Raw genomic sequence first — 22,068 nt, 5'->3', positions numbered from 1 at the left:
TGTATGAGAAATCGTGTTGGCAAAACCGGAACTTCACAGCGCCATCTGGTGTTACAGTGCTTTCATACGTATACAACGCATATAAAACACTTTTTCTTTACCAATCTAGCTAAGTCCTTGGAGTTAATATGTCAGACAAAAGAAGTGACAAGTTCAACTGAATGAACAAAGCCATTCTGCGAGGATGCTCTTCCTCCCTTCCTCCCTCCCTCTCTTCCTTTAAGAGCAAGGAGGTGATTGCTTTTTATGCAATCTCTTCTTAACAAAGTCACACTAATTCCCACACTAATCCTTAATGCTTCTTGGAGAACCCCACAATATAAAGGAAGCACGTTGGCAACTGCAGAAGAACCCAAGAACCTTCTGGGAGCACAGTAGTATCTCAGAGATGCACAGCCAGGCTTTTAATGGAGGGCTGGATAGTTTTCCCGCTTGCTAATTAAATGACTCTGGATCATTAGAATCTTGTAATTTAGCCTTTCAGGGAGGCAGATGCTGGCATATCAAAGCAGCATGGCCATATTTTTGAAGAGTGTTCCAGTTAGCTATCTTTACTAAGATGGATCCTATAGTATTCATGTTGAGGTCATTCATACTGTGTGAAATACAAGAAATCCCAAGTTTAAAAAGGTCATATATTGGAGCAAGTTCTGTTTCAGAATACTCTTTTTTTTTTAGTCAAGCAGGGCAGCCTGAAAGTTCCTCTTTTACTGTCTCGTGCACTATTAGAAATCACAATGTATATTTACTTGAAATATACATTTGTCTGGATGTGTTGAACATCACACATACAAAAAAATATATACACAATAAGTGTACAGTGGTACCTCGCATTAAGTACTTAATTTGTTCCGGAGGCTTGTTCTTAACCTGAAACTGTTCTTAACCTGAAGCACTACTTTAGCTAATGGGGCCTCCTGCTGCTGCCGCACCACCGGAGCCCGATTTCTGTTCTTATCCTGAAGCAAAGTTCTTAACCTGAAGCACTATTTCTGGGTTAGTGGAGTGTGTAACCTGAAGCGTATGTAACCTGAAGCGTATGTAACCCGAGGTACCACTGTACATACAAAACTATCCTGAGTAAGAGTGGGAAAGTCACACATCAAAGACATAACTGCTTCATAGTGTGAGAGAGTGGCTGGTTTTGGGGGCTCAGAATACTTGACTATGCTATGTGATAGGTTAATGTGGCAATTATTTGAGTTTCTAAGTAAAACTACTGATAACTCATTGTCAAACTATTTTCTTTAAACGTTTATTCTAAAAAGAAGCCTAATTTTCAGATGTAGAGAGAACAAGGTTGCTCAGTATTTGATAATCCATCTCACCAATATAGCATGAAAATTGAGGTAAGACGGGAAAGCCACAGGGATTGTGTCAGATTGTGGGCCATCCCTGTCCTCTTCCTTAAGTTGGTTTGTTTGGATAGGGCTGTGGAATGGTTCCTCCATGCAACTTCATTCCTTAAACCTGGGATGGTGTCCAGAATGTCTCCTGGGCTAGTAACATGCCTCACCAACCCTGTGCTCCTTCTCCAGTTTTCTGATGAATGGCACGTGTATCTCTCTGCATAGTGTTAGCCTAGGATATTTTCACATAAGAAACAGAACATCAAAACACAGAATTGACTTCCCAAACACAGAATTGACTTCCATTTTAAATAACATGCAAAGGGCCAGGTTGCAAGAAGGAAAGTGGAGCCACATCTGGAATCTGCCACCTAAAATGATACCTAAAGGTTGCTTAATGGAAAACTAGCTTCATATTCCAGATGGAGAAAATCTCTCTCTTTCTGTTAATGCTGGCTTACCATCTTATTGCACTTTAATATTTTCTCCTCATTCATTTTTTCTTCTGCAAAATGTGTATTTGTTCATCGAATTTCCTGAACAAAGTATGAGCAATTAAGGTAAGCTTTGCAAGAGATGAATTATTGGGACAAATCAAAACTCCTTGCAAAGTCATCTTCTGTCCAGGGTAGCTTGACGTAAAATGGCAGCCCAATCCAAATTATGCTTATTAAGCTCAATTCAGTTCAGTAACATTTTATCAAGACTAAATGTTCTTAAGATTCCAGTCTCAGTTTTGCCAAGAGCTGAATTGTCTGGTGCAACCAAGAGTCCAGGCACAATTCTGCTCCCATGCAAGTTAAAATAACCAAGACAGACTAAACAGCTTAAAAATAGATTTCAACAAGGAACTAACTGTAAAGCCAATTCCTGAAAACATAACCTTAAGGCAATACTTACTAGAATCGTAAACCTGCTGTTCATCCCTAAATGCTTTTACTGTTAATATATACTTAATAATGCACTATGATGGAATGTTGGAATATTGCTTTTACTTTAAGTAAGGACAAAGGATTGTGAAATCCAACCCCTCATGTTTTTCCTAGTGCACACAGTTTTGCAGCAGTTAAAGGCACAGGAGCTCTGCCCTTTGTCCCCCCTACCCCCCCCCCAATAAGCAATGGGCCTATTTTCAAATGTTGGCTATCATGGGTTTTTTTGCATGTGGCCCCCTTTGGGAAAATTCTTCAGGGAGGGTGCAGAAACTTCCAACAGAATTATTGCTGCCTCCAAATAGATAAACCATTAGATCAGATGGAATAAGGCAGTCACTGCAATAACAAATGGAAGTGATAGACCAGCTCTTCAGGGTGAGGCTCAGGCTTCTAAAGCTTAGAAGCAAATCATTGGATATGGAGTGTAGATGGGGAAGAGTAGCGTTTAGACTCCCCTCTGCCACCAGCCTCAAAGTATGACCTCAAGCAAATTGATTAATTTCCCCTTTGGAAGGAACTCTCATTATTCAGCTCCCCAAGCTCCGCAAGGACATTTGCTGTTGTGACCAGCTCAGCTGATTAAGGGCTATGAAGTGGTTGGTATCCTCCCCTCTGTCCACAACTAGACAAGTAGGGTTTGGTTTGTTGCAACGAAGGCACATGCAGGTTTGGGAAAGGGGCTTAATCCCTGAGAGGTGTGCGTCACATGGGCAGGCACTATGCCGAAAGAGCCTCTTGGGGAGTCAAAGTAGGACATTAAGCAAGACAGGAGCTGGAAATGCTAGGCTCTCCTAGTAGTAATTTAAAGTTGGGTGACAAGATGCAAAGGAGGGAAGGACCCCTGTACCTTTTAAGAGTATTGTAGAAACAGGAGATTTTGCAACAATAGCTTGTCGTGTAGAAACAAGAAAAGCTATGCTGCTGAAATGGTTTCTGCAAAACTATTTTGAGTTTCTGTGTTTGGTGTATTTATGACAAATACATATCTGCACAAAAACAGACATCAGCAAGCAACAATTGCTGATGATGACAGAGAAAAACTCTAACAAATTTATACCTAAATTGCATATTTTCTTCAGAACTTTGATAAACTTTGCTGCGTGCTGTTGTTGTGTCAAATATGTTCTGTTAATTTTGAGACTTCAACTAACTTACCACTTTAATTCACAATATGCATCACAAATCATTAGATCAAATTAATACTTCTAATATGCAAGTAGGAAGTTAATAACCAAGATAGGTGGGAGGATGGGATGGCATCAAGGAGTCAAATGATAATTTCACAACATGCTGGTTTGGGGGCAATATTGATGTAGCTCATGGGGTGGGAAACCCATGGCCCAGAGACCCAAAACAGCCCTCCACACCTCCACATTTGGCCCTCGGGAGTCTCCCAAGTCACCTTCCTCAGCTACACCCCTGACTGGCCCTGTTTGCACGTAACTTGAGTTAGAATGTGTCCTTGAGCTCTGCTCATTCTTCTTGCTTGCCTGGGAAAATGGTGTTTGTGTAGAAACAAGCCTACCGTACAAAGATAAAACTAACATCAGTTTCTCTGCTTTATTTTACTGCTGGCCCCACCCACCATGGTTTTGTGCTCCCCCCACAAAAAAAAATGGTTTTCTGGAAGGGAATGTTGCCTTCAGGCTGAAAAATGTTCCCCACCCCTTTAGTACTCAGAGCAATCCAGAAAGCACATCCCATTTGTTATTAAATTTGCATAAGGTATTCCTTCATATGTAAGCCACTCATCCTCAAAATTTCAGTTCTAAGAGTTAATTCAGACATGCATCCTCATTGTTCAGTGAATATAAGATAGTCATGCCTTCTATGTATGAAACAGCCATCACAGATCAGTTACCACAGAACTTTCATAACACCTCAAAGATGATATTTTTCAATGGAAGCCATTCATATATTCAGCTGCAAGTTATCAATGGGAACAGTCATCTAGTAACGTACATACATAAATGAATCAGCTCTTAGCTCGTGTCTCTGGGATGCACAGCTGTGTTATGGTTGGCACAGAAAAGGTAGGTTCTTCAGGAGGTACCACACCAACACTTCTTTGAAAGCAATGGGGATCACTCCCTCCCATAATGAGCCACATGCTACTCCCTGGACGTATCTAGTGAATCGCTTCCTGCTATATGTCACAAGCCAAGATGGGTGACCATCAAGAGAACAGATGGTCAGCCTAACCACTGCAACTACCCTCAGGCCACAATAACCAAAACTGTTCCCGTAAACTATTTCAGGTGGTGCTCTAAACACTACAATTGTGGCATCCAGTATGGAAAGATGGGAGCAACTTTACCTTCAAAATGTTTCACATATCCATTGTGGTGCACCATTGTGGTGCAATTAGCTGTATCTATCTCCAGAATTAATGTAACCTGCTTTTCCTCTCCAGGGCTATATCTCAACAGCCCATTCACCACTCAGCAACCACTGACTGCTGCCACTGCCACATGGCAGGCACAATTATGTCTTTAAGCCAAGGAGTCTTCTGGATCATTGTGTTGATAGCACTACACATCTCACTGTTCCACAGCAAGACAAGGGCATTGACAGGAGTGACAACCAAGACAGCCATAACATCTCCCAGAGTACTCAGGAATCCCTTGAGTACATAGGTGCCAACTCCGAGGGGCCAGGGGGTTGCCACTGAAATGACCTGCGTGCACCATGGCGTGTGATCTGTTCACCTGCCCACCCCCGTATATGATTCAGGTCGGCACCCCGACGGGCTCCCGCGTTCTCCTGCCCGAGGGGCGCTCACTGGCCTTGGGCGGCGTCAGGGGCAGTGGGGCGGCTTCGCTGGGCGTCCATCTCTCTCCGACGGCCTTCGGGAGGCGGCAGGGGACGAAGCGCGGCGGGTCCTGCGGGGCAAAGAGGGGTGCCGTTGGTGGCGAGAGGTGGGTCCCCACTGCCCACCCCCGGCGGCAGCCAGGCAGCCAGAGGGAAGGCAGGGTGCCCGCCCCTCCCCCATCCCTGTCCTGGGCCCCGGCCCCTCACCTGGCCCCCCTCTGCCCCACCTATCCTCGGCCCCTCCCCCTCACCTGCCCGGGCGCCGCGGGGTCGGGCAGCACCTGCCCGTAGCAGCCCCATCCGGCCACCAGCGGGCTGGCCCGGGAGGCGCTGCGCCGGCGGCTGGGCGGCCCCGCCTGGAAGTAGCCCGGGAAGAGGGCGCGCGGGAAGGCGGACGCCGCCATCGGGGATCGAACTCGCGGCACCGGAGCTTGAGTTCCATATGTCTCCAAGGGTGGACTATCTTAATGGGTCTCCTACAATAGCAGGGGACTCAACCAGAGCCAATCCAAACTTAACCAGGTGCTGTCCATGAACAGCCCACCTGCCCTTAACAACAGAGCCATTCCCACCTTTTGAAGGGCTCCCAGCCCACTCTGTAGTGAAGACCAGATTGAGTGTATAACCTGCAATGATGAGGCAAATGATCACAAGTTAACAAACCCTAAAACACTATAGAAAACAATCTTTTTGCAGGATGTTTCATGTTGCCGTAATGTAAAACCAATATGTGAATGTTGAGGTGGTTCTTCCACTTTTGGAGGAAGAAGTTGTTGCCTGTCTTGGTCAACACAAAGCCCTTCTTTAAAACGAAACACAGCTCAGCAAAAACAGATCTAAAACGAGCAGGGGTGTTTGCATCTGCTACCCATTCATATTTTCTGTAGCAGTTCCCCTTGACCATCATGAGAAAATCATTCTGGATTAGCAGGCAATGACCCATGTGAACATGCCAGTCTGAATTTTGTTTCCAGATGCTTTGGACCTTTACAAAAGGGATGAAGTCACACCTTTTTGAGAGACCTGATCTCTATGATGAGTGACACTTCTAAAGACATTTCAGATGTTCATTTCAACCAGAGTCAAGATTAAAAAGATAGCCGATGAATAATCCAGCCAGGGACTGCCTAGAAATGGAAATAACAGGGATGGGTGACTGATCTGCTTGCAGTGAGGCGATGGGGTGATGTCATCATAATGCAGTCAGGCGAAGGATAATCTGTTCCATGATTGGCTGTGATGAAGTTTTGTTCTGAGATCCTCCTAGCCTTTCGCTGCTTCATTAACTCTCACAGATTCCTCCTGTCAAATAGGATTGGGTTGATTCAGGAGGAAAGCAAGGAACAAGGTTATGGATTGGCCTGCACTTTAAGGACTTGAAACCTTTTCCATGGTGTTAACTTAAAGTTAACCCTTTAGCTGTTGAAAGTTTAGCAGGAGGGGAAGTTCTGTAGGACCTAATACTACAACAGCAGCTCTTGTTGGCCTGCCTTGGGAATACACTGCAAGACTGTATATCCTGAAGTCTCCTCTTTGAATGGAGGGCAAATTCAGAATATTTACATGGTGGAAAGGATGATTATGAGTTCCAGCAAAGAGTTCTGATAAAAATACAAAATTGATACAGTCATCTGTTTGACTTCTCTTCAAGTCCCTTAAATAGACTTGGATGTAACTATTTTGCTTGGAATGATGATCACCAAATATTGCTATAGTTCAGATGTGGGGGAACCTTGGGCTCTCCAGATGTTGTTGAACTACATCTTCCATCAGCCCCAGCAAACATAGCCAATGGCCAGAGATCCCAATGCTTGCTATAATTCACATGAAAACTTCTAAAATTCTGCACTTGCACACATTTTCACAGAATTTAGCGCTTGGAAGTTATATATGAGAGCAGAACTGTAGCCAGCCTATCCTTGTCCAGAAAAGGTAGAGTTTGGTCAAATTCCTCCTAAGATTTATGCCAGCTGTGCTCTAGCCATCATCCTTCTTGCTTCATTACCTGCAGCTCCCAAGAATACCAAATCAGAAGAGGCCCCAAGGAGTGATACTGTTAAGAGTCCTTTCCATATTCCTATTCCATAGTGAGACCAGAGCATCAACAGGAGTGTCAACTATGTCAGTCAGAAAATCTCTGAGAGCATTCAGGAAACTATCAAATGCCATAAGTCTCCAAAGATGGACCATCTTAATGGCTCTCCCACCCCTGCAGGGGCATACTGCCATTATCAAACCAAACCTCACCAGGAAATGGTTCATCCAGGAAGCAGACTCACCAGTGGGATACTGCCTTTAAACCTTGTTGCAAAAACCAGATCAAGAATATGTTCTGCCACATGAGTTGAGTCTTTTATGTATTGAGACAGCCCTATGACTGCCACGACTGAATGCCCCAGCGTGAATGCTAAGCTCCCCCAACACCATGATGAAGGAGTTCTTCAACACACACACTCCAAAACCAGCTTCACACCAGCTCAGCCAGGAAGGCTGAACAGAGCAGACCCAATTCAGCCTCAGAGCAGATCAGCTTCCTGGTGTGGTCATTTTCCCCTTCTCCCATGATTAAAGTGCCTTTTGGCCCAACACGTTTGTTGTCTAGCTGGTTTTCTTGTTTTTGTTGTTGTATTCCCCAGTGTCCAAGCTTTCTGCAATACTCTCCCAGATTCCACTTTTTTCCTCTCTGACTCTACTGTATGTAATTATTATGAGTTCATTTTATTATACCCTCCAACCCCCAACCCAGCCACACACACAAATATATATACACATATATATCTTTTAAGGCCATCATTAACTATAATTATCAGTCTCTGTCAGTCATCTTCTGCAATTCACAATGTGCCTGAAGCCATAGGAATCACTTATCCAACCATGGGTAAAATAAGCATACTTCCAAACATTCTGGGAAGATAATAGGCCTTAATTGAAAGATTTTTCCCACTCCCTTCTCTCTCCAGCTTCAATCACCTCACGTCTTTCGCATTTCTTTCTTGAGGGGGTAGAATGTTTCTAGATGAGAGGCTTGGTAAGAATATACAGAAGATGGAGCCTTAGATAAACTTGGGAAAGCTATTTGTATTGAATAGCCTGAAGTCAGTAAGTAGAGTGACCTTACAATGATGCTGTCTGGGAACCCTTCCCCATTGAATAATTTCTGGTTGTGGAGAAGGTTTGTGGCTTTGGGCTCTGAACTAAAGTGTAGCATTTGGAAGGTTGCACATTAAAAAAAAGTTGCTGCTCTTCATATATGGGAATGATGTAAATAAATTAATGAGATCAAAGCAAAGCCTGCTCGCACGAAGCTTTTTGCCTTTGCAAGATTGTGCGGTCTGATGGCTAGCCTAGCACGAATGTCTATGGATCAGGAGTTCTGAATTCACTATCTGAACTTGCTCTCACTCTTGGTCATCATGCATGGATGAGGAAGCAGTTTTGGTTTCTGTTTCTCCAAAGGGTAGGATCCAAACCAATAGGCTCAAATTATAATAAAGAAGATTCTGATTAAACTTTTTGAAGAATGTTCTGATGGTGTGAGCTGTTTAACAGTGGGACAGGCTGTTTTGGAAGGTACTGGACTTTCATTACAGCTTTTTAAGGCTGGATGGCCAGCTATCAGAGATGCTGTAGCAGTGGATTTCCCACATCAGCAGAGAACTGGACCTTGTCCCTGTTGCTGGCATGGCCTTGGCACCCCAGCCTGTCACATGTGCCCCCCTCCATGCCTGGCTTGCTGGAGAACAAATAGAGAGTGGCCATAATAGGCATAAGCTCAAAGGATCATTTTTCTTGTTGCACCAAAGTCCACATCCAGGGACCCTGATGTTGTATCTTTCATGCTAGTAACTGAAAACCCCAACATTGCTAAGTCTGTGATAGTAGGTGTGTCTACTTGAGAGTAAGTCCCCATTGAATTCTGCAGGACTTGCTTGTGAGTACTAACACATAAGGTCTGACCATAAGGCTGCAATTTTGCTCCTACGTGCTTGGTAGCAAACCACATTGAGCAAAATGAATTACTTTTGCATAGATACGCATAGACTTGCACTGCTCTAATACAACCTCTAAGATTAGTAGCCCTGTTGAAAGGAAAAAACAATGAAGAGTCTTGATAGTACCACCCTTTCACCAGATTTGCATGTACAGAAGCTTGCTACTCCACCATAATGAAAACCCCTTCGAAATCTTACCAGTATCGAAACCTGAGCATCTTTCAGACGTGCTGTAAATGCAGCCCGCTTTCTAGTGACTGGGATAGGGAGTTAAGTCAGCGTGGGGTACTTTTCATCTTGTATCAGATTTCGTTTTAGTGGATACTAGGATGGAGCAGGTTTTTTAAAAATCCTAAACACAATTGATCGATAAACATTATGATGGTTATTTCTATAACACTTCTCCAAAGTACAAAGTGCTTTCCCTGCAGAGCTCAAGATGCCCCCTTTGTTGGATGTGCATATTGCTCAAGAGGCCTTGTCATTCATCTCTTACTGCTTTGAAAGTGTCTGTCTCTGGAAGGGAGGCTCTGCGTGTGCTGTTGTAAATGCCTGTCCTTAATGAGCAAGCTGTAGAGTCCCAGGTCCACTATTGTGACCTTGCCTCCCACCTCATTGCCTGCTTTTCATGCAGCCACATAATAATGAACACTCCAGAGGAGCCAGAGAGAGGGAGAGGGAGGAAACATTGTCCCGAGAACAGTCCAACTACTTAGACCACAAATTAAGCCAGATAATGGGATGTGTTTTAAAGCAGCACGCCTTACCTTTGGGGTATAGTCTGATGGCTGGCTGTGAGTAAGAAAAGAAAAACAAAGCACAGAAAACAATGCTGGAGCGGGGGTTGCACTAAAAATGGTTAGCTAAAAGAAATCCAAATGTGCTTTTATGTCATCTTTCTCGGAGCGCAAAATTATGCTTTCCCCAAAACTCCTTACACAGAGCAATGCCCCATTGTTGCTGATCTTAACCTGTTTTTCCTGTTCTCTTTTCTCGCCCATCGTTTTGCCATCCATATGTGATCCTCCTCCTCTCATGTTTAGTGGGCTATTCTTTAATTTTCTTAAGGCTCAGGTTGTTACTTCTTGTAGATTTGCATATCACCAGCTGTGTATCCCCCACTGACACTGCACATTTTTGTTGGGAGATGTAAATTGCACAGGGATGTGGGGAAGAGAGTCTGCAAACTAGGTTCTGAACTAGCCAAGAACTTTGCTGAGAATGTGGGGGTGGGGAGTGGAAACAATGAATGGGTGCATAGGTGGAGGTGCACATGATCAGATTTAAAAATAAAAACTTTTTAAAGGGTAAGAATCATAAAAGAATATATAGAAAAGTAGGACATTTGGCCAGAATGAAGTGTGTTGTTAAGTGGGATCCTGGAAGAATGCAGTTTATCTGAATTCTGATAGAAAACTGACCTGATCTATTTTTATATGGCATTAGTGACAAAGTTAGAAAGAGTATGCAAAAATGAACTTTAAAAAAGGGTAAAGACTAGAGTTATATTATGTCAAATTTAAACAATATGGTATAAGTGATTAAGTTATAAGGAGAAAGATCGGAGACATAATAGGTTGAATTATATAATTACCAATGAGATTTAAAAGAGGGTAAGGATTTGCTGAACTTGATTGGGCAAAGGGGAACACAAAAAAGGAGGTGTGAGGAAGCCAAGAAAGAGGGTTAAATAAATATGAAGTTAAAAATTGGATTTTTTCTTTTTTATGTTTTTTATTATCTTTTTTATGACTTTTTGTGTATTTTCTGTTTTCTGTATTTTCTTTGTATTTTTGGCTATGTTGTTTTTTCTGTTTTCTTTTCGTTGTATGTATGTATTTGTCTTTCCGTAAAATTTTAATAAATATTTTATATATAAAAAAAAAGAAAACTGACCTGATCTGCAGCTCCCAGAGTAATGTGCAGATTGAAACATAATTATCCTTAAGATTTCACACTTCTCTGAATTTTCTGTTGTATAGTTCGTACCTGAAAAAGTATTGAAATGCATATTTTTAGAAAAAGTTCATTTAGAAATGCGTATTTTTTGAGACTGCATATTCAAAAATATGTATTTAGATGTGAATTTTCATGTGGAATTTTTTAAGAGTTACAGAATAATGCGGAAATGGGAGACTAGACTAATGAATGTAGGGATGCCAAAGTGATATAGGCCACACAGAAGCTAGTCCAGTCATCCTGCTCACATTAAGATACAGCTGATAGAATTCCCTTAGACAAATAGCAATGATCAGTGCTATTCTCAAATAAATAAATATATTGAGTCACTTACGTGCTTATGGTTAGCAATCCTACATGCATTTTATAGTGCAATCCTTTACATGTCTACTCAGAAGTCAGCACCACTGAGACCAATAGGATTCATTTCAGCCTTACTCCCCTGAAAGGCATCAATCCTAACCATGACTACTCAGAAGTAAGTCCCATTAAATGTACTCCCAGGTAAGTGGGGTTAGAACTGCAACCTTAAAGTGTGAAAGACCACATTCTAATAATATTCTAAAATGCAAGACTAACTAAATTTGCATGTAATACTAACTTGTATCATGTTTCTTCTTTACTCATTCATCTCCATTGACTTATGGCCCTTGTCAACCATGGTTATCCAGAAACACATTGTGAAAATGCGAGACTAACCAGATTCACGTGTAATACTAATCCAAACTGTGACCTTAGCATGAACATGTGAATGTGCAGGCTCCCCAGTTGTTCTGCTGCTATGCTGCTCTGTGTTGAGCTAAGCCAGGCTTCCTCAAACTTGCCCCTCTAGATGTTTTGAGACTACAATTCCCATCCCATCATCTCTAACAACTCATCCTGCTAGCTAGGGATCATGGGAGTTTTAGGCCAAAAACATAGGTTGGCTTAGGGTACCATCCAAACCCCGGCATGTGAAGTAGCTCTCCCGGATAATCCACAAGCCATAAACCATAGGACAAATCTTGGTTGCAGGTTGTTGTTAGTCTGGAGAGAGCAAAACCACAAACCCAGCCTCAGTTGAAGAACTAAGCCAAACCATGGCTTAGCACAGTGCGACAGCAGAATGAACAGGAAGGAATAAAATGGCTTCAGTCCCGTTTCCTGAGGCCTGCACACCACCATGGCTTGGTTTAGTGTGATGTGTGAACCAGGTCAGTGTCTTACCACATCCCTTGCTTCAAGAGTTAGAAAGTACCCACAGTGAAACATTTCCAACATTCCTAAGGAAGAAGCTCTGTCGATAATACACCCTCGCTACCCATCCAAGACAGATTAAACTTTAGCATTTGTCAACAAGAAGCAAAAGTCTTCTGATGACACATCATCCTTGCAAGAGAACTTACTGAGTCAAAATTGTATTTGATTTGGCAGAATGGGCAAATTATCAGTGGGCAAATGACATCCCCCAGTCATTTGTCTGATTAGTCAGCCTATTCCTCAGAAGCACCTCTCGGACGAACTTGCCTATAATGTGATTCAAGGCACAGGAGGTAAAAATTGGTCCTCGGCTCAGCACTGGCTAGCTGGAAAGTGGCCAGTTTAGGTCAGCATATTTTAAGAATGCAAGCAAACTGGAAAGGATTCAGTAGGGAGCAACTAAAATGATACAGAGTTTGCAATACACATACAAGGAAAGGCTGAAGCAACCGGGTATATTGAGCCATCAGGCGTGGGTTTTAAACCTTAAGACATCAGATCAAACATTTGGGGTGTGTTGGGGGTTTCTTTTCCCCCTTTCATTTTCTAACTTGGGTTAGTGTAAGAGTGAGAAAGCAGTTTACCTTGACCGGGAAGAAAGGTTATATGAAAGTCATAAGCTTGCATAGTTCTTCTTACCAGTTTTCTGTAGCATGAAGTCCACTTCTGATAGCAGTCAGCAGCGGTGGTGAACCCGTGGCACACATAAACCCACAGTAAGCCTCCTTTAGCAAAGGGAGAAGGACAGTTGACAAGTCAAGTAGCAGTTGCTTCCCAATAAGCAAGTAAATGCTGCATTGGCTATCAGCTGCAACAACAGAGCTTCCAAAAGGAGGGAGCCACAGGCCACACACAGCATTGGGACATACTTGGGCATGCACATTTGAGCTTTTCTTGACCCTTAAGCCACAGAAAGGCACACCTCTCCACCACATTTGTCCTATGAGAATTTTTGATTAATTAAAAAAACCTGCAATTATATCTCCTTGTCATTTGCTAAATTGCATTCCCACAAACATTCCCCCCCCACACACACACACTTTGAGAGGCCTTTTTACAGGGACCACATGGGCCACATACATCCTGAAATTGTGAATAACTGGATCTGTATGTGGATACCAGGCCAGTATGACTTGGTCAGACTGAAATTCAGCAGTGTATGGCCTAAGTGTGTGTGTGTGTGTGTGTGTGTGTGTGTGTGTGTGTGTGTGTAACTTAACTGGTTTCCCACCATAAACAGAAGGAAGCCAAAAGATGTTGGCATACTTTGGTCATTGATTACCAGTCTGTTAAGAGCCTAGCATAGATAAAATGGTGGCAGACCAATAGACATATTGTCAATTGCGTGGGGATAAAAGGTTGGTGTGAGTTTTGAATCCTCCCCTCCTGCTTCCCAGTTTCCTCTGCTGCAAAGAAAACCCTCCTCCGCAGAAAGCTTTTCTTTCAGTCAAGCTCTATGATCAAAAGTAATGCCTGCCAGAAGAAAGGCAGCTTTGGGTGAGGCAGTTTTGTGGGTAGAGAGAGTGCAGGCAGGCCTAGGTCTTGGCATCCTCTTCTAGAGTGGTCACATGCATTACCAAAAGAGAGAGAGAGAGGAAAGGTTAGTGTAAAAAGAGGACACTGGTTTACATTATATTTGCATATGCTGGTTTATATGTGTAGGTGCAAATTTAGAAGTAATTGCTATCTTTGAAATATAAATACAGTACATATCACTGCAGTGGGAAAGATTGTGACCAGCTGACCTGTGTGCCTGCTGAGTCTGCATTTCAAGGTCCTTCCTGCTGACCCATCTAATGGTTCATTTAAACTTGGACTGGACTGTTATGTACTGAAGTTCTCACCCTGGGCCAGCAGGGGGATACTGTAGATAGTTTAGGTCCACATATGCAAATAAGGGATCGAAAGTGATGTTCAGTGATTGGATAGTTACAGAAAATGGGTACTGTTGCGTTCTAGTGGAGCTCTATATAAGCAGGCTGACTGAACCCTTCAGTTCAGTTCAGTTCAGTTCTGGCCTGTGAATAAACAAGAGCTGTTTGAAGAATCACTGTGTCGTCTGATATGTTCACCCACGACTTAACATGGACAGCCTTTCAAATAGCCTTTCAAATAGCTACCTTCCCTAAAGTCGGCCACATGGCCACCCTACCCTCTTCCCTCCTGCTGCTTTCCCACTTTTAAATCACAGGTTCAGTTTGTGTGTTTTTTCATGGGATTTACACAAGTCCACATTTTCTAAGTGAAGTTCTGCTTCTGTAACTCATCTTTCTGTCACCGGGCAGCTTTTAAGTTGAAATGTTCTGCTGTCCCAGAGCTGTTTTCATTTCCTGACCTTCTCCAGTTGTTTCTGCTTTTTAGCAATTCCAGGAACTGGCAAAGAATTTTGGTGCAAAACCTCTTTGCCCCAAAAGGTGTTTTTCAAACAGAAATCCACTTTCCAAAACATCCAAGAGAAGGGGAATATTTCCATTTCATGTCCTTTGAAAGAGAACCATTCCTCACATTATGAACGTCAGACTCTGAAACAGAGTGAAAAACAGTCCTGCCAGCTCTCCCTTTTCATGCCTTCCCAGCTGGCGGACGATCGGACCAGCCCAGCTGTGTCCTGTTCCCACTTTGTTCCTACTGCAAGAGTTTTGGAAACATTCGACACAGCAGAGGATTGGGAATTGAGAACACGCCGCATGCCTGTAGCACAGTTGACTCTGCGGAAGAGAATTTGCTGGTTATAAAATTCCCTTAGTAGTTCCTTCTGCAAAAAAAAAAAAACTAGGCTGCAAAATGGGCCTAGTTTTGCTAAATAACATATGAAGGACAGGCAGGGCCAGCTCCAGGTTTGAGGGGGCCTTTGGACCCCCAGACTGCCATTTAAATCCAAAGCCCAACCCTGGCAGTGCTCCAGAGCACCAGATGCAGCATCATTCCGTGCTATAGTGAGAAAGTAAAATGGAGGCTCACAGAGCCAACTACCCTATGTGGAAGGCATGGGGAAGGTGACAGTGCTGGCGGCACAGTGTGGGGCACAGTAGCTGCCCTAGGATGCTGACCTTGAGCCTACACTGAGAATAGGCCTGTTTCTGGGTTGTATTCCTTGAGAAGGCAGGTGACAGCTCAAACAACAGAACTCTCTTCCTTACAAATAATAATCCATTATCTTTATTATGTTAGGGCTGTGAGCTCCATTGATTGTGCGACCAAAAGGGCATGGCCCAGGGCCTTTATTCTGCCAGAACTCACAGGAACTCAGTTCCAGCACCTCTCTGGTGGGTGCCATTGCCATCATAAGAGAACAAGGGAGGCATTCATGGTGAGTTCTGGCACCTCTTTTTCTAGAAAAATAGCACTGGCATTGCCCATTTACTGTTCTGGGAGTTCTCCCACCACCACCACCACCCCCTTGAGCCAGTTTTGAGGGAGGTGCAAGGCCTACCACTTGTGCAATGGGCTTTCCACAGGGCTTTCACTGGCATGGCTTATTAGGTGAATCCTACCCATAAAGGCTAAGTCTCTTTGAGGCAGAATATGAACAACCACGTCGCTGTGAAATTAGTATCTACACTGCCTTTTTTTAATCTGAGATGCAAGAAGAGCCCTCTGAAACATACCAGGGCTCCAGGCATACAGTGAGTATAGCTTTCTTAATCTGCTCAGTGTCAAATTCTCTTCTCCGAAACCCTCACCAAGCCGCAATTTGCTGGGTACAGTTCTGAACATTCCAATCAGCTGTGGAAACTGTGAGTGACGTGTGCTGTGCCAGCTGAATGCAGGGTGCCAAGGTACTCATTCATGGGTTCAATCCCCTTTGGCAAAGGCCACACAAGCTTGGTCTTAAAGGGGCAGAACTAGATCAAAACAGGAAATGTTCACAAAATCCCATGCCATAATTTCTGGAAATTCAGGTGAAGTACACTATTTCACTTTACCTGAACAAAGGAATCAGAAGAAGAAGCCTGATATAAATGATATAAACATAATTTTTTTCATGTGTGTCTTAATCATAAATTTCTGTGGATTCCAAAAAAATATTCTAAGCAAATACAGTTTCACTGTTGTGAAGATGTAAGAGGCATCAATGCCTGCAAAAGGGGACAGTGCATGAATCACAGGCATCAAATTTCAGTTCCATTAATTTATATTTGTACTATAAAGGACCATGTTTTTTGCCATTCCTTCCTTGCAAATTTGTATAGCTTCAAGGCTTCAAGGAATATTAAATTGGCATGTTTACTGTATATTTTAAATGCATAGGACTCACTTGTGCCCAGCTGAGCTTACTCCCAGGTTAGTACGTATGCACAAAGGATTGATTCCTAGGATTGATTAACTTAGGCCTGTAGCCACTGGGCATAGGGGACTGTGGAAAGCAGTGTGAACTGCTTTCATTTTAGTGATGATTTTACTCTTATAGGTAAAATAGTAAGAAAAAGCACAGTCAGAGTTTTCCTAACTTCTCAGTACAAAAAAAAGACAAACTCTGTTTCCACTTACTTTCCCAATGGCAAAATCACTGAGATAACAAAATGGATTTTTAAATGTTATGGAATCATTTTTATTCTATTAATAATAATTCAGTTGTGTTGGAATTGTTTGATTTTGCAATCCTGTCCGTCCCTACGTCAAGCTCTACTAAAGACGTACTTAGGAGCAGACATGTTTACCATTGCATTGTAAGTTAACTATATAGTGAATTCTTAATGAGTTCCTGGAGTTCATCTCCTACACAGCAGGAGACATCTCAAAGCCTCTTTCCAAATTTTCACATTTTGCATTTGCCATTTGTGGGGAAGGAGGATTATTTAACACCCATTTGCACTATTGTGCAATTGTATTTGCTGAAAATATAGGGTGTATGTGATATCAAATGAACCCACCACAAGAAATGTGAATTTTGGTTGCTAGAAAGGAAGGGCAAGCTACAGCAGTTTCAAGGACTGGAAAATAAGCAGGAAGAGTGCATTAAAGAGCAAGGGAAATAGCAGCTCTTTAGGACCCTGGGGATTCCTGTAGCCTGGCATTCAAACACCCATCAAACATAATTCAGACTTTACTCACTGGCTTAAAACACTGAAAAGTATGAGCAGCCAGGCTGGCTCATCTTCCAGAAATGGCTTCAAAAAGTTGGCTGCACATTTTGCTTCATAACTTTACTTCCTGGAGATCTAGAGACTTACTTTTAAAAAGCAGAAAAGATATAAAGTTCAGAGTCTGCAAGCATGGTCTCTTGTGTAATCGTTCCAACTGGCCTATTATAATCTGTCCATGTCTCCTACCCATCCTGTCATTCAGCCCCTTTCCTTGTGATCTGAGCTCACAGACACCTATTAGGTGGCTGACAAGTGCCCTATTTTTCCCATTTATCAGCCTTACAGGAGCATGGTGCTGGTAGTGGTTAATTTACATACATTCCCTGCTAGCTGGAGGTGGAAATGCCAGCAGCTATCCTTCCTTTCGGTTTCATTGTGGAGGCAGTAGTTGTGGTTGATGCAGAAGTCAAAGTCGTGATGTTGATTCAAGCTGACATTGCTAGAACTGTACATCGAAACACCCACCTGCACTGGAGATTTATCATGTCCTTGTAAGTGTCACTTTACTGTTTTAGGGAATGTACAGGTTACACAGGCCTTATATGAACACAGAAGGAATTGCATATGGGCAAATGATACTAGTCTCAGAGCAGTAGTAGTTCTGACTCTCAATCCAAAACAGCTCTTTCCCAGCTAGTTCCCAGTTGCTCCCACTGGTTTTGAACCCTTTGTCCTGGCAGATTACTGTGTCTCACACATCCAGTCATGGTTATATATCCAGCCATCTATAATTAGAGAACACTGAGTATAATATAGTTTATGGACTAGATCCTACAAATTTAGTTAAGTTGGTCCCCTGGTTTCTGGAGTATGAGCCTACCATACTATACGATACCTAAGCTGAGACAACTTTATTGAAAAGCTGATTGTAGGATACCTCTGAGCATGTTTGGAGTGCCTATACCTCTCCACTGAGTCACTACAACTAGTTCCTCCATATCTGGAATGAGGGTCCAGTGATTAAGCCAACAGTAGTGACATAACTGTATGATAAACTACAGCACAAAGTAATCAGTTACTGAACTGAATGATCAATTATTTCTACCTACTCCCTAATCAGTCTTCCTGGGACTAATATGCCAGATAATTAAGCTTCCTTCAGTGATGACTTGTTTATTTGTTTTTTGTTTTTATGTACCATTTGTAAGAGAAATTACTCTCTCTTTTTCTTCCAAAAGTCACTGCCACCCTCAGAATCATGACCATCTGTGGCACAGAATCAACCAACAACAAATAGCATTGTGCTACATCAGCCTCAGCATCCTAACCACCTGTGATGGCAAGGTCTCACTTCCATTGGTGACAGGTGCCACAACTCTCCTGACAATATTTTTCCCCCTCCCTGGTCTCAATCCTGAATCTTTTCTACCAAATCATGACTGAGCCACTTCTTGTCATTCCCTTTGGGTGGCTCCTGAGGAGCAGCCAAAGGGAAGATGGCAGAGGTGAAATCAAGTAATCAAAGTTCCTAGGAACACAGGAAGTTGTCTTGTACTGAGTCAAGTCCATCTAGCCCAATATCGTCTACACTGACTGGTAGTGGCTCTCCAGGGTTTTGGATAGAAGTGTCTCCCATGCCTACCTGGAGATGTCAAAGGTTAAGTCTGGGACCTTCTGTACACAAGTAAAATGCCCTGCCACTGAGATACAGCTCTTCATAGCCAAGCTGTGACATGCCATAGCCAAAGTGTAAGAACACAACTTTCCTCTTCCTGCCACACCACACACCTTGCAAAGGAATTTCAGGAGGTGTTGTTTGGTAGCGCCAGGCAAGTCAAATGGCTGGTTCCCACACTCAGTGACTGCATCACTCAGATGTTTGTCTGAATCCTTCTTTTACAGTCCTAGTAAAGAGCAACTATACACACCTCCACACACTCTTTAATGCACAGAACCGGTCCAGCCTTTGGGAGAGCCACTGTGATGTAGTGAGTACCCTTGTCTGAAATCACTAGTATCCACACATTTTTGTACCAAAGTGTTAACTGCACGTCCTTCAGTGTTTTCCGCCGTTCCACTATCAATGTTTTGGCTGCAGCCAGCATCCATGTTAGCATGAATTACACACATAGCCATTGCAGAGATTTAACAATGAAAATTGGGCGGGTCATTACAATATCATTTCTAAATATACTGGAGATGTCCCTCTAAACGTTAATCCAAATATATAAATCAGCAAGCAATCCCAGTATAAACCGGAGGAAATGTACCTCTGCCCCCACGCCAGTAATATGGCAAGTGTCCAGATGTTATTTTAGAAATCTGTATTGGTGTGTGATGCCATCTATGTGCTATTTTTAATTAGAATTCCCTTATATGTGTGGATACTGATTTATATATATGGATACTGATTTATACCGTTATCAATTTTGAAGTAAGATTCATCTGTCAGTTCAGCTGACTTTCGTGCATTGAACGGAAGGGAGGCACCATCTTGTTCTTCACTTCAGGCATGAAAATGCATTTGTCAAAGTCTGATGCTACCTGTCTGGTAGCAAAACTGCCCCCGTGCCCCCCAATCCCTGTTGACCTGTTCTTCTCATACAGTGTGCATGTTCTGTTTGATGCTTGGTTTTCATTCATGGCTCACTGTAATAAATGTTACAATGCCATTGCTCTCTCCTCTGTACATATATGCTAATCCACTGCGCTGTGTGCTATATACCGGTAGATTTTATCAACAATTCATGTTCGGGTTGACCTGCACAGCTTTCCCTTATCTTTGACTCTCAGGGGTGATGTATATGCCAAGCCAGCAATCACTTCATATTGGGGGGAGGGGGTATATGCTATGCTTGGAAGAATTTGCCTAGATATGCATCTGAAACTGAGCTTCTGCTGCCATTAAATAATGATTGTCTGCTCCCTCTAATTTCCTGCTCTTGTGAAAATGTAAAAAAAGAAAAGAAAAATAATCTAAACATTGACAGTATGTCAGATTTATTTATTTTCATATATATGTGTGCGCTTGTGTGATTCTAATCGGAGCTCTAAGCATCTGCATTCTTACAGTCGAGCAAAGTTTTGTTTTCAGGATGATCCTGTGGTCCCTCTATGCTTGGGCTAATGTTGGCATAGCATAAATGTGGTTCTGTGTACTCTCAGCAGCAAATTCCATGCCACAACAATAGCTGTAGAAACAAAAGCTAGCACAGCACCCAGCCAACTCCACAGCCCTCCAGGGTGGTCCCAATTGGAGGTCCTCCAGGAGGCCCGTGGCACATATCTATCAACTGTCTGGGACATCTCGCATGAGAACACAGAGCCCAAAAACGTGTGAGATTGCAGCCAGATGTGCATCTTTTGGGTGCCGTACTCTCATGCGGGTCACATAACTCACATGAGAGCACAGCCCAATTTTGCACTGGGACATGTTGGAGGGTATGGTGGCACCATTCACAGAACAAAAACTACCACAGAGGTATCGACATTTTCAAAAGTAGGGGGTCTATGGCTTGGCTTTTGGAAAACAGTACTTAGCTAATTGGGAACCACTGCTCTGTGAGATTGGTTCAAGTCCTGATGCAATGTCAGTGCTCCCACAAAGGCAGTCATCAGAATATTCCTTTTGCATTAGCCCCTGTACGGGGTGAACCGTCGGCCCTGCTGCACTACCCAGGGCTAAGCCATGGTTTGGCTCAGAAACATCCCCAAGTCAATGCAGTCTGTCAATCAATCAATCAATCAAGGGAAGCGGTAAAAATATGCAGTTGCTTCATTCAGATAAGAGTTGGGCCCAATTATTTTCTAATATGCTTTTCATTATGTCCAACCTTTTTCATGCCATCTAACTCAGCTTCTTACCATATTCATTGGTTTGGTTGCTAGTGCCTGCTTAGTTTTTCTTTATAGCAGCTTTTAATATCAATCTCCAGCCCCACCCTACACATAGCAGAAAAGCTGCTTGGCTTGCTGCCATACCACCAGCAACTTGGGGGTTGAGACATGAGAATTGTGAACTGCAAGGACCTCCTCTTCTCACTCGCTCATGCCCTAGTGGACAGGGCCTTGGCTAAGATGTAGACCACCTGAGCCAACCTCCATGCTCAGTTCTCCCTCCAAGCTTTTTACCACTATAGCATATGCCAAATAAATATACACGTATAAAATTTAAAACTCCATAACAGTGTACAATATTTACTGTTTTCTTCTTTTTTTGAATGCATGTGTGTGTGATATATATTTGGTAGAACAATATAATTTCATATAATGGTGACCCACCAGAACAGCAAATATTGTTCGCTGTCAAATCTCCTGGAGTGTCCACCTCCCTCTCTCCTCTTATCACTTTTCTGTTAGTTCAGTCTTCCTTATCTTACTCTTACCAGGTGATTCCCTAAATCCAATAAAATGTGATTGAGTTGCTGTCTCAATGAAGTTGACACTTGCAACAGACCTCAAGGTTTCACAGCAGGTCCATGAGCATCCTTCAAATGAGTCATCTACCCACTTGTCATATCCTCTGGCTGCCATTGGCTGAATTTCTCTGATGCCATAGGGAGTCATGTGCTGTGCTGTGGTCACACGATATCTTTGATCAAAAGGCTTTCAAACAACCCTTTTCTGGTGCAGTTATTGATTGAATGAACTGAGACATTTGCCAGAAATGGAGAGACTTCTCTAGCTTTTTGCAAGGGACAGTATGGCACGGTCAAAGGAAAGCAAAAGCCACAGCAGCTGTGGATATTGTATAAAG

The 22,068-nt window shown here is 42.9% G+C and overlaps 1 protein-coding gene and 1 long non-coding RNA gene across 7 annotated transcripts in view; one reads left to right on the top strand and one right to left on the bottom strand.

Moving 5' to 3' along the window:
• LOC310846209 (phosphatidylinositol 3-kinase regulatory subunit gamma) overlaps window positions 1-22,068 on the top strand; it is a 251,809-nt gene that overhangs the window by 136,115 nt on the left and 93,626 nt on the right. The gene's annotated exons all lie outside the window — the stretch shown is intronic.
• LOC310846295 overlaps window positions 1-22,068 on the bottom strand; it is an 82,323-nt gene that overhangs the window by 17,580 nt on the left and 42,675 nt on the right. For both annotated transcript variants that reach the window (XR_014565230.1, XR_014565231.1), the window contains exons 2-3: window positions 12,870-13,010; window positions 10,984-11,076 (exon numbers count right to left, since the gene is read on the bottom strand). This is a non-coding gene — a long non-coding RNA (uncharacterized lncRNA). The remainder of the gene's footprint in view (window positions 1-10,983; window positions 11,077-12,869; window positions 13,011-22,068) is intronic.

The sequence above is a fragment of the Podarcis gaigeae genome (genome assembly GCF_964106915.1).
Source record: "Podarcis gaigeae genome assembly, chromosome: 6".
NCBI classification, from domain to species: Eukaryota; Metazoa; Chordata; class Lepidosauria; order Squamata; family Lacertidae; genus Podarcis; species Podarcis gaigeae.
The sequence above is the reverse complement of the archived record's forward strand: the minus strand, read 5'-3'. Positions and strand labels throughout refer to the sequence as shown.